Source organism: Coptis chinensis, unplaced genomic scaffold, assembly GCF_015680905.1.
Source record: "Coptis chinensis isolate HL-2020 unplaced genomic scaffold, ASM1568090v1 utg4047_pilon_pilon, whole genome shotgun sequence".
NCBI lineage: Eukaryota > Viridiplantae > Streptophyta > Magnoliopsida > Ranunculales > Ranunculaceae > Coptis > Coptis chinensis.
In genome coordinates this window covers 1,644-12,528 of record NW_028238151.1, presented here as the reverse complement: position 1 = coordinate 12,528, position 10,885 = coordinate 1,644, and the positions used below count along the sequence as shown (strand labels likewise).

The 10,885-nt window shown below is 36.2% G+C and overlaps 1 pseudogene across 1 annotated transcript; it reads left to right on the top strand.

Moving 5' to 3' along the window:
* The first annotated feature begins 1,875 nt into the window (after positions 1-1,875).
* LOC147473166 (elongation factor Ts, mitochondrial-like) lies at positions 1,876-7,755 on the top strand (annotated as a pseudogene). Its single transcript, XR_015210544.1, has 10 exons — positions 1,876-2,029; positions 2,154-2,364; positions 2,440-2,614; positions 3,161-3,250; positions 3,551-3,726; positions 3,810-4,021; positions 4,615-4,740; positions 4,885-4,973; positions 7,436-7,488; positions 7,585-7,755. The product of XR_015210544.1 is annotated as an elongation factor Ts, mitochondrial-like (transcript).
* Positions 7,756-10,885: the final 3,130 nt, after the last annotated feature.

The following is a 10,885-nucleotide window of genomic DNA, read 5'->3' as shown; positions in this document are numbered from 1 at the left end:
ATGCAAAGGCTATGATATCAGTTTATTTTATGGGATAAAATTCCTGTGTCAATGATATTTATCATGCAAAGATAAATTCATTAAGTGGCATGCTTAACGGAGGGGAACAAAATCAACAAACTAAGTTTGTCCAAATATTTGATAATTGGAAAAAGTGAACAAAATTATCTTGTCCAACAACTTGATATTTGATACATTAAACCGGTTTACGTGCCAGCTATTCACTTGGTTGTATTAAGATTATCGACATATGTTTTATAGATTAACTAAGGCGATTAATTCGATTAATTGTGATTAATAGGATTAATCGCTATAAGCTCTTTGAATGACTTGCTCCCCGATTAGCACTTTAAACTGCACAACTTTAGTAAGTTGGACCCAAATATTTTATCAAAATTTCAAATTTAAGTTTAAAACTTTAAACTAAAATTTTCAAATATCAAATGAAGAGATATGTGTTGATCTTACAAGAAGAATGGTTCAATTTAACTAACTTAAAAAGAGTAGATGTTCAAATTGGACTATTATATGCCTCCTTTTTTGTTGGTTAAAATAGAGGGTTACATAGACTTACCCCCATTACTAGTTGCCAATTAGTGTTACTCCCCATTTTCAAAAATATTAGTGATATCCCCCCATTTGTAAGATCCAACTACGATTTCTTCATCGAAAAAAAAAAAAATCACAAAGTAGCCGTTGGATCTTGCAATTGGGGAAGTCTAACTAACCCAAAAATAGACCGCCTTATGCATAGATGAGATGTACCGTCCTGCGACTAGGAACAATTTAATTGCACTAACTTGAAAAATAAAAATGTTCATATTAAGCTATATTTTTATGTCTTAATTGGTTGGACTGAACCATTTTGCACATAAACAAGATGTATAGGTCCAAAGATAAGGATATTTAAGTTAGACTATCTTTTTATGTCTCTGTTGGTTGAATTGGAATGTCTTACACTTAAATTAGATTTTGCTGGTCCTGCATTAAGATCGGTTTAACTGAACTAACTTAAAGAGAAAAGACGTTCTAACTAGGCTAACATTTCCTGCTTTAGTTGGTTGAATTGGAATATAAAAAATCCTTGATCAAAGCTGTCAAAATATAATTAGGCCCAAGAGGGTGTGCCCAAGGACAATTTTAAGTTTGGGGTCTGCCTTGAGAGATTCGGGGTTTGTAGATAGTCCTTCCCTTGAAGTTTGGGGTCTGCTATGAATGCTGAACTCCAAAAACATGTTTGTTTTATGTTAGAATGACCAACCTCTGATTGTTTTGACTATTTTACCTCTGGTACATATATTTTTAAAGGTTTTAATTTTAGATTTCTTTAGACATACCCCACTCCCCTCCAAATTTAACGTTGGATGCTGGTTAACTAGATTTGACTCTCATTGACCGTTAGTCTATGTTTTTATTTTCTTCAAAAAAAAAAATATATATAAAAATATAAAACTCCGATGATGAAATGTCAATATGCCTTGATGATTTCTATTTCAGATGCAATTTGCTATTTTAAATAAAGTATTTATATTATATTATTTAACAAGCATGAACAGATGAATGTACTCAATGGGTGTTTTAAATTTTAATTCATATATTTGATGACCATTGAAGATATATTGACATTTCATGTGGGAGTTTTAAATTATTATTATTTTTTTATTAGAAGAAAATAGAAAATCTTACCATTGAAGGCATACTCGACATTTTATAATGGGAGTTTTAGATTATTACTATTATTATTTTATTAGAATAAAATAGAAAACCTAGATTAATGGTCAAGGTGAATGAGAGTCAAACTTTAGCTGACCAGGCAGGTAACGTATAAAGAAAATTCTAAAAATCCTATTTTAAACAATAATTTAATAATTTAATTTATAATAAAATAACACATTTTAAGAGTATTAGTTATTTAAAAAATGAAATAAACAAATTTATTTATCGATTTTGAACAATTGTAAAGAGATTTAATATAAGAAGACTGATTAAAATTTTGCCATCGAGAACTCCTCTAAATTTGCGTCTCAAAGTAAGATTGAAAAGCCTCTTTGCATGAACTAGGGTTTATGGTTTTACTTTTTTTCATTCGTCTTATATATATCTCGTATTTCTAAATGATTACTTCTTATTTATTTTGTTTTGTTTTTGCCAAGGATTAATTCTGTTTTAAAATGAGTTTTCGAATTCTCTTCAACCACTTGGGTAGTTCTAGGCAATCTTTGGGGAGGCAACTGTTTTTGAGATCGTTCAGTGCTCAAGTTTCTTCTTCAGACCAATTGAATCTCATCAGGTCCTTAAGGGAAAGGACGAGTGCACCTATAAAAGAGGTCAAGTCTGCTCTAGTCAATTGCAATTGGGATATTGGTAAGGCTCTTTGAGTTGGAGAATTATGTTTTAGAATATTAAGACATGTCTCCTAGTAATATCTACTTAATGCAGAGAATGCACAGACAGAGCTGAGGAAAAGAGGTATTGTTTTAGCATCAAAGAAGTCCTCGAGGGCTGCTACTGAGGGTTTACATTTGCTTTAGCACAAAATGAGAGCAAAGCTGCACTTATTGAACTTAACTGCGAGACTGATTTTGTTTCGAGAAATGAAATATTTCAGTATTTGGTGAGTATGGAATTATAGTCTTTGATAAGTGTACTATGTCATCTGTTCGTGTAGTCATTAGTAAATGACACTGATTACTGAGTCAATTGATGCATTGGTCCTTAGAAAACTATTTGAGATACATATACCTGTAGAGTTTTGAAGTTCGAAAATAAATTATTGCCTATATGTTTTGAGAGTGGATCTTGAGTCTGTTCTACACTTCTACATAATCCATGTCTAGGTTCACGATACATAAAGTCTGGATTGGCCCTAGTTGTTTAAGCTTTGATTGTTCTGCAAATGATCATGCCTTACCCGGACCCGGATGATCATGCCTGAATCTTGCAGATTTATTATGAATTTGTCTCTGACATGTAATATATTCTTCTTCTGTTATTTTTTAGTTAATCTGAAGTGATGCTTTCGTAGGTTCTGTGTGCGCACACGTTTAACAAGCCAATTTATTTGATGCCAAACTCTTAAAACATTTTGAAACTTCCAATAGAATACAATTTTAGTCTCTCGCCTATGTTCCATATTCTAATTATTTTTTCTTTCTTTCAGGCCTTATCTTTGGCAAAGCTTGCTTTGTCAGTTGAAAGTTCTCCCGAGCAGGTTTCTACGGCCTTTTCTCTTGGGTCAGACTACTTGGAGGCGAGACATCTTACATCTGATAGAGTTTGTTTTTGTTGATTGCCCTAGATATTTTATCTCTTTGTATAGTCTTACAGCCTGTTATTATGATCATTTCTATGGGTTAGAAACTTTTTTCTGATCACAATGATATTAAAAAGTGTGGATCTCTATTGCTATTATTTTCCTAATTATATACATTTTATGTTTACTTAGAATACAACCGGATACCTTTTATGTAACTTGAAACTCATTGAAAGTTTCCTCACTTTCAAAGTGATCTATTTCCTTTGTAGAGTTTTGATATATTTTCTTGTACAGGAATTGAAGATAAATCTAGATCATCCAAAACTAAGTGGGGAAACAACGGTTCAAGGTGCAATTACAGAAGTGGCGGCAATGGTTGGGAGAATGTGAAGTCTCAAGGGGTTATACAGTGTCAACATCTTCACATGGTGTTGTTTCTTCATACCTCCATAATGCAGTCCCTCAACCAGGTAATGCAATATTTTCTTACTATATTCTATATTTTAATGGGAATGACAAGCCGAGGTACATATCTAATGCTGATATCTGTGAGGAATAATTACCTTATGAGTGCAGGTTTGGGGCGCCTTTGCTGGTATTGTGACTCTGGAATCAGAAGACAAAGAAAGTTCCACTGGATGCCCTTCTTCGAGTTGGTTCTGAATTGGCAATGCACGCCGTCCGCAGCAAAGCCACAATTCTTATCGAGGGAACTTGTTTCTTCCGAGGCACTTGAGAGAGAGAACGGATATCCTTAAATCTCAGGTACTTTGGAACATTTTATATGCGTTTAGTTTTGAGACGAATAGCACCTTCCCCGGCCTTTTTTCTTTGAGCCTAGTGAGTTCGGGGAGCAAGCCTAGGTGCCCACTACTAAAGGCGGTTGAGCCAATAGCCAAGACAAACTTTGGATTGCATAAACTGTAAACTCAGCTCTTGTCCATTGCTTTGTATTTGAGTTATGGAGTATACTCAATCTTCCATTTTACAATTTGAAGTCTGTCATTGTTATGTTGAAAGACATCCATATGCATGGTCATGTTACAATGGTACCAAATGACACATGCTCAAGGCGTCACGGAGATATATTACAGCAGTGATTTTGGTTGACACAAATTACCACAGATATTCGAGTGTGTCTAGCTGTGTAATAGCAGTATAAACATTCAGTTTTTATATACACAGTAGCAGTATAAACATTTAACTGCTTGGAAACTGCAATCCATGTTTTTACTTTTTAAACTTTGCAAACCTCCACAGAGCAAAAGAGCCTGTATCATCCGAATTTGGCAATTCCAATAGCTAGCATATTTTCTGTTTAAACTTATCTTTTTGTTCATTTGATTTTTTTCCGCCAGGCAGAAAGTACAGGGAAACCACAAATTGCCATAGAGAAAATGGTGGAGGGTCGTATGCGGAAATACATGGAAGAAGTAGTTCTCTTGGAGCAAAAGTTTATTGTAAATGATGCTATTAATGTCAAGGTGCTTTACTTTCCATATATGATTAGGAGGCCGTTATGGTCATATACTCATATCATGGTCATCGGAGAATACCATGGCCGAAAAGATTAGATCTAGGGTTGTTCCCATTTTGCACTGCTAATCTTATTATTGCAACTATTGCAGAAACTGATAGATGATCTATCAAAGGAGGTGGGATTTCCAGTGAAGGTTGGCAAATTTTTTAGAATGGAAGTTGGAGAAGGAATTCAAAGGTAATACATATACGTAGAAACAAGTTTTATTATAACATAACTACCCCATATTATAACATAACATAACATAACTAGGGTGAAGCTCTGTTCCCTACTTCTGTATAAGAGAGAGGTGCTTCTCTTCCTCTTCCACAGGTCTCTCGAGCCTGCAGGTTGCTACTATCCTCGAAGAAGAATAGGCTAAGAGGTTCTTCCCATTATGGAATGCAAGAGCAAAAGCGGAAATCCCAGTATTGTAAGAGAAGGGTCAGCTCATCCAAGCTGAGCTAAGAGGTGGTGCATTTCTGAGTCACTGAGGAACCAAGTCTACCCCCGAGTGGCCAACCCTCTTGTTTTTACATTTGAATTGCCCGTGGATGTCAACCCAGGTCTTGTTTTGTCCAATCGAGTGGGTATTCGTGTTGCCCCCTTTAAGGTCTAAGTTAGTCTGCTTATTTTCATTATTAAAGATGAAATGGAGCAGGTCAGAAGGCTGGGGGCGTGGAAAGCTACTTAGTAAAGGGATCTTTGAAAGCAGCTCTAGAAGAAGGATTCTCTTTCCTCCTGCTTGAGTTTTAACGATCTCTTTCTCTTAGGAGCGGCAAAAGCAATAAAGATCTTAATGGAAAAGCGACTAAAGACTCCCTAAGATAAGGTAGGTTAAGGGGTAGGAACAACGTCGTGCTGCTTGTGGCGTGAGGCTAATCGATCCACTATCCTCCGCTACTGGGCGACTGCCCTCCCCTGACTTTACTGGACCAGGGCTTCCCCAAGCTGTACTAATGAGCCTTTTGTTTTGGACAGAAAGTCAGTCGAAAGCACTCTCACGCCCACCCATTAATAAAAAGAAGAAACGAAACCCGAGGTACACTAGAAAATAATTAAGAGGGTGACCTATGTGTGTGAGTCCACAAAGGATTGTGTAAGAGACTAGTCGGCTGGCTATTGTTCCTAGGTAGTGTGCCTAAGAGAAGCAGGTGCTCTTCCCTCACTAGGGTTCTACTGACCGAGGGCGAGTAGCTTCCCGTCCTTGCTTGTCTCTTAGTTTGCTAAAGTAAAGGTTCTTTTGCTCTCTGTTTCGTCGAGTGTGATAAAGTGAGGAAAGCTGAGGAAAGAAGAAAAGCCTTCCCTCGATCGCGGTTCGCAGATCTTCCTCAAGGCAAGGGTAGCGTGTCATTATTCTACAATAATCGTTTTTCTTCTTTTTGTAGAAGAATGCTCTCCTCCTGAGTGAAGCGGAGGCTGCAAGACATAGGAAGTCCAGACAAGACAAGTCCTTTCCTTCTAGTGTGCTTACCTAAATGAATCTTCTGCGCACCTTGCACTCTAATGTAGAGAAAGTAGTTTGTTCATGACAAGGAGACAGATTTGAAGATGAAGTCAGGAAGAAGGAATCCAATACCAAAACCGTCCACTTCCATTGACGAAGAGAGTGGGACTCAGAGGGGGATCAAAACACCAAGTATTTCCATGCGTTGGTGAACATGAACAAAAGCAGATCCTTCATAAGTTCATATCTGAAATCAAAACTCAAACTGAACACTGATTATAGTCTTAAAGAGCTTTCCTATCAGTTTCATTTTTGGAGAGGAAGTAGAAAGCCACAACTACCCCTACTTCATATTTATTCCATAGGTTTCTACGTATTACCCTAAGATATATTATGTTCAAGTTATCATATAGAATGCCGATACAGAGAAAAAGGGCTGGAGGAACCGGGAGAAAGAAAGGGAATAGGTAGCTAGGCTGGCTTAGAAAAAAAGAAAACTGTTATCTCTTTTTGTTTTTGAATTTGTTTTTTGGACTTTGGAGGTTGAGTTCTGATGATCTCTACCTATTAAAAAAAAAGATCCAGTAAGAGAATTTGTGCTACCTGTTGCATTAATGCCTAATACCTTTTAAGCATATTGTCAGTGTTTAAAAAACGCATCAAATCCTCAAGGCTCTGTCTCTTGAGGCTTGAGCTTCAATAGTAGAAGAAAGAAAGAGAATGAGGAAAATGGAAGTTTGTGATATTAGAATGAGGTGTTTTGATGCTCAAAAGTCAAAAACATAACCTAATAGGGAGTTTTAATCTTTAAAGAAGTTATGAGTGGTTAAGTAGCCAAAAAAAATAAAAAATTGGGAAAAAAAGTAAAAAAATAATAATAGAAACTTGTAAAGGCTGGCCTCAAAGTCTTTAAAGCCGTAAATGGCTTAAGGCACTCCTTGACGCTTAAGCCTCAATACTTTTTCAAAACCTTGTACATTGTACTCTCCATGATCCTTCTGGTCCCAATTTGACAATTTCTCAATCCTGGTCCCCATCCATGTTGCTTCTGATTTTCAGTAATGAAGTAAACAAGATTCTAATGGCTCATGTTAGTTTGTATTGGTTTCTCTAAGAACTGAATGTATTTCCATATATGTACATTTCATCGGATAAAATTTTCATACTGTTTCATGCATATATGTTAGATACTTAATACTGCGGTGAACTTCAGGGATGAGACATCGAGTGAGGCTGATGATGTGGCTCAAGCAGCTTAAGTTAGAGGTAATATTGTGCCCCTTGTTCAGAAAAATGTTTTGCATTTTGAGTAGTGAGTAGTGACCCTTTTTATCTTTCTCCATTTTCTTTCCTGGAAAGCAGTTACTGAAGTTTCAATTGAGATCACTTTTTGTATTTATATTTTGGGCTGGTAGAAGAGAAATTCTGGTTCGGGATAAAGATCATTCATTCATGGATGTTCAGTCGTGAAGTGCCTCATATGAAATTGTATCATGCAGTCCTGTTAATGGTTTGCCTTTCTAAGTTAAGAAATTTTTTTGATATAGACAATTTTGAGCGAGCACTGAATAAAAGGTTTTCAGCTATTTCACTTTCTGTTGTTTTGAAATCTTGTTTGCACATGTTCTACTTTTAGCAATTTTTAAATTCAAACTTAATTATAACTCTTCAACAAAAACACTTGAAATTACCCCAAATGTTCTACTCATAAAGTGTTGTTTTCCATAGTGTTGTTAGCCTGCAAGGTTAGTCAATAGTGTGAACCTGTTCTATAAGGGCTTAACAGAATGCTATGTTCAAAAAAAAATTGTAACAGTAAAGAAAGAGGAGAATCCATCGACAAGTTTAACCTCAAAGAGAGAATTAATATTCCAATCTTGTTTTGGGGTTTATTTCTCCAACCTCCCAATTCAGGCAAACGATGGTAATCAAATCAGAAAACTAAAATTTGATTAAATTAATGTGTTTTAGTCTTTAGAAGCCCATTTCAACTGTTTCTTTATAAATCCAAAGATTCGAAAAAGTTAAGTTGGACCAGTCAAAGCCCATCATTTTATTATTAACTTAGAGACTCCGATTGCTTTGGTCTCAAGGTACTGCTGACGCTTGACCTCAGCATCCCGCGGTATGGTTCTTGCTTCTCTTTGATAAAGCAAAGTAAAGCGAATCAAAGGCTCAAAGCAAAGCACCACCACCTTAGTTCCATCTGTTTTTATGTGGTTACTGTATATATAAACCAACATTCCCTTCTCGATCTGTTCATTTTTCCAATTGTACTGAAATTTAATCACTCATTGCTGTTCTTCATCACATCTATTATCATCGTTTTCCAGTTGGGTCGCTCTTCATGGAGGTAGAATGGTAGATATATCAAATCCTTGAAGGATTCTTATGTTAGCTATGTTTTTTCATGAGCTCATGTATATTTGTATGGACTTAGCATCGTCGAGGCTATGCCAACATAGAGCGAGTAGAGCACGGTTAGATGTGTATTAAAATTTTTATTTTTTTGAGAATGATCTGAATACTCAAGAAAAAACGAATTCCGGCCACTGATCTTTATCCTATGTATATAATCTTTCGTACATGTTGCAAATGTGTGTGGCACCGTTCCATTTTTAGCGAGCATATAGAATAATACAATTATTTTACAACATGTTTTGTAAAATCTAGTGTTCACTTCCAGAATCGTATTTATCGAAAGTTGATGATTCTAATACATCACCTACACTCTAATACTCTTTATTACCATGCAGCATTGTTGTTAATTTGGTGTTCATGTCCGATTTTTTTTTTTCTATTCTTTTAATGTCAATTTTCATGGAGGATCTTGATCAATGAGTTATGATTTTGACAGTGTTAAATAACTGAATTGAATCTTTGTTTTGTTTCAACCCCTCTTTAATATGCATGTCTTATTTGCAATGTAGTCTGTTGAAATGAAGGGGTTGAAATGGTGGGGCTACATGAAAAAGAGACTCAGGAAAAGCATATCCAAAATAAAGGGTAAGATTTGCAGTACCCTCTACTCTCTCTATCTTCCATCCATCTTTACATCAATCATATTAATCTTAGCCAATCTTATATTGGGGATTTGATTGTTAACTAGTAATTGATTTTCCAGGTATTGAGAAGGTGGAAGTGGATGCAAGCAGTCAAAAAGTTGTGGTAACTGGATATGCACATAAGAACAAAGATACTAAAGCAGTGAGAAGAGCTGGACTTAAAGCAGAGTTTTGGTCTGCACACAATGACATCTTTCATGCTTATGCCAGTGGAAGCTCTGGAATCATGAGAATCCATAACTTTTAACTTTTCTAGTCGTTCAATAATGTGTCCACTACACTTATTTTGTGCTTCCCAATTTTACTCTTTTTTGTTTCTTTACAAATATATGTTCATCAAGACAATGAAATGAAGAGGCGAAGTTTGATTTATTATTTCCATATTCTATTCTATACATAAGAATTCTTCATTGTCTGTGAGAGTGTGTGACGTATTTTAGCTTTTACTTTTATTTTAGAAGTTGTGATGTTTAATCAAGGAGCCGAAGCGAACGATCTTTGGTAAACAAGTGGTAAGTGGATAAAATGTTATTTGGTTGGTTTCGCCTGTTCTCAATCTCGATCATTCTTTCTCCTCTCCGCTCATGCCCCCACTGTTTGCAGTTATCTAGTCTGATAGTCTGAAGATGGCATGATCTAGTTTGTGATGTTTACCAAAAAGCATTGTTGGACCATAGGCCCAAAACAGTAGCAGAATTAAATTACTTATGGTAAAATCGTATAAGTGAAACTGAAAAGGAAAACACGCCGCTGAAAAATGGTACAAAGCCTGGGCGGGGAGTAGAGAGAGAGAAGAAAAGGAAAGATGCATTTGAGCGAGAACGGGATAGAAAAAATACGTTTGTGGTGACGGGTGGCTCGGTTTTGTGGCTCAGCTCTATGTTCTGAGCTAATAAGAAGAGGTGCTCACGAGGTTCGGACCTGGATCCTCGCGCCTTCATCTCCATGGTCCGACCATCTAAAAAAAACATCGGTCGTGTTCGTTTCATTCAAGGTACTTACGATTCATCCACTACCAAATCATACAAATTTCGAGCTTAATTAGACAGCATGGACCATGCTTTTGATATATCTCTGCCTGTTTTACTTAAAACGTTTATATGCACAGGGGGATGTGAGTAAAAAAAGAAAGATCATTTGGAAAAGCATTGAAAGGTGCTGATTGTGTTTCCATCTTGCGTCGTATGGCATGTCAGGAAAGGAGATGATGCAACTGGGCGTATAGACAATGTCAATATTAATGGTACATGTCATGTGTTGATGCTTGTCTTGAGTTTGGGATTAAGAGGCTGTGTGTGTGAGCACATACAATGTTGTGTTTGGGGTAAGAGGGATTATTAATGGCAATGAAGCATTGCCTTTATTTTCCTATAGATGACCATGTGGATCCATATGGTCGGAGCAAATCTATTGCTGAACAGTTGGTTCTCAAAAAAGCAGCGGTCGCCCTTCCAAGTATATGTATCTTTTCTGAAACCGAATGTTTGATTTTCATTATAATTCTATGTGGTGTACATGACACCAACCATCTCTTGTTTTTTTTACGATTTTTATATTCTGATTTTGCCAAGTCCAAAAATCGTCAGTAAATATGTGGG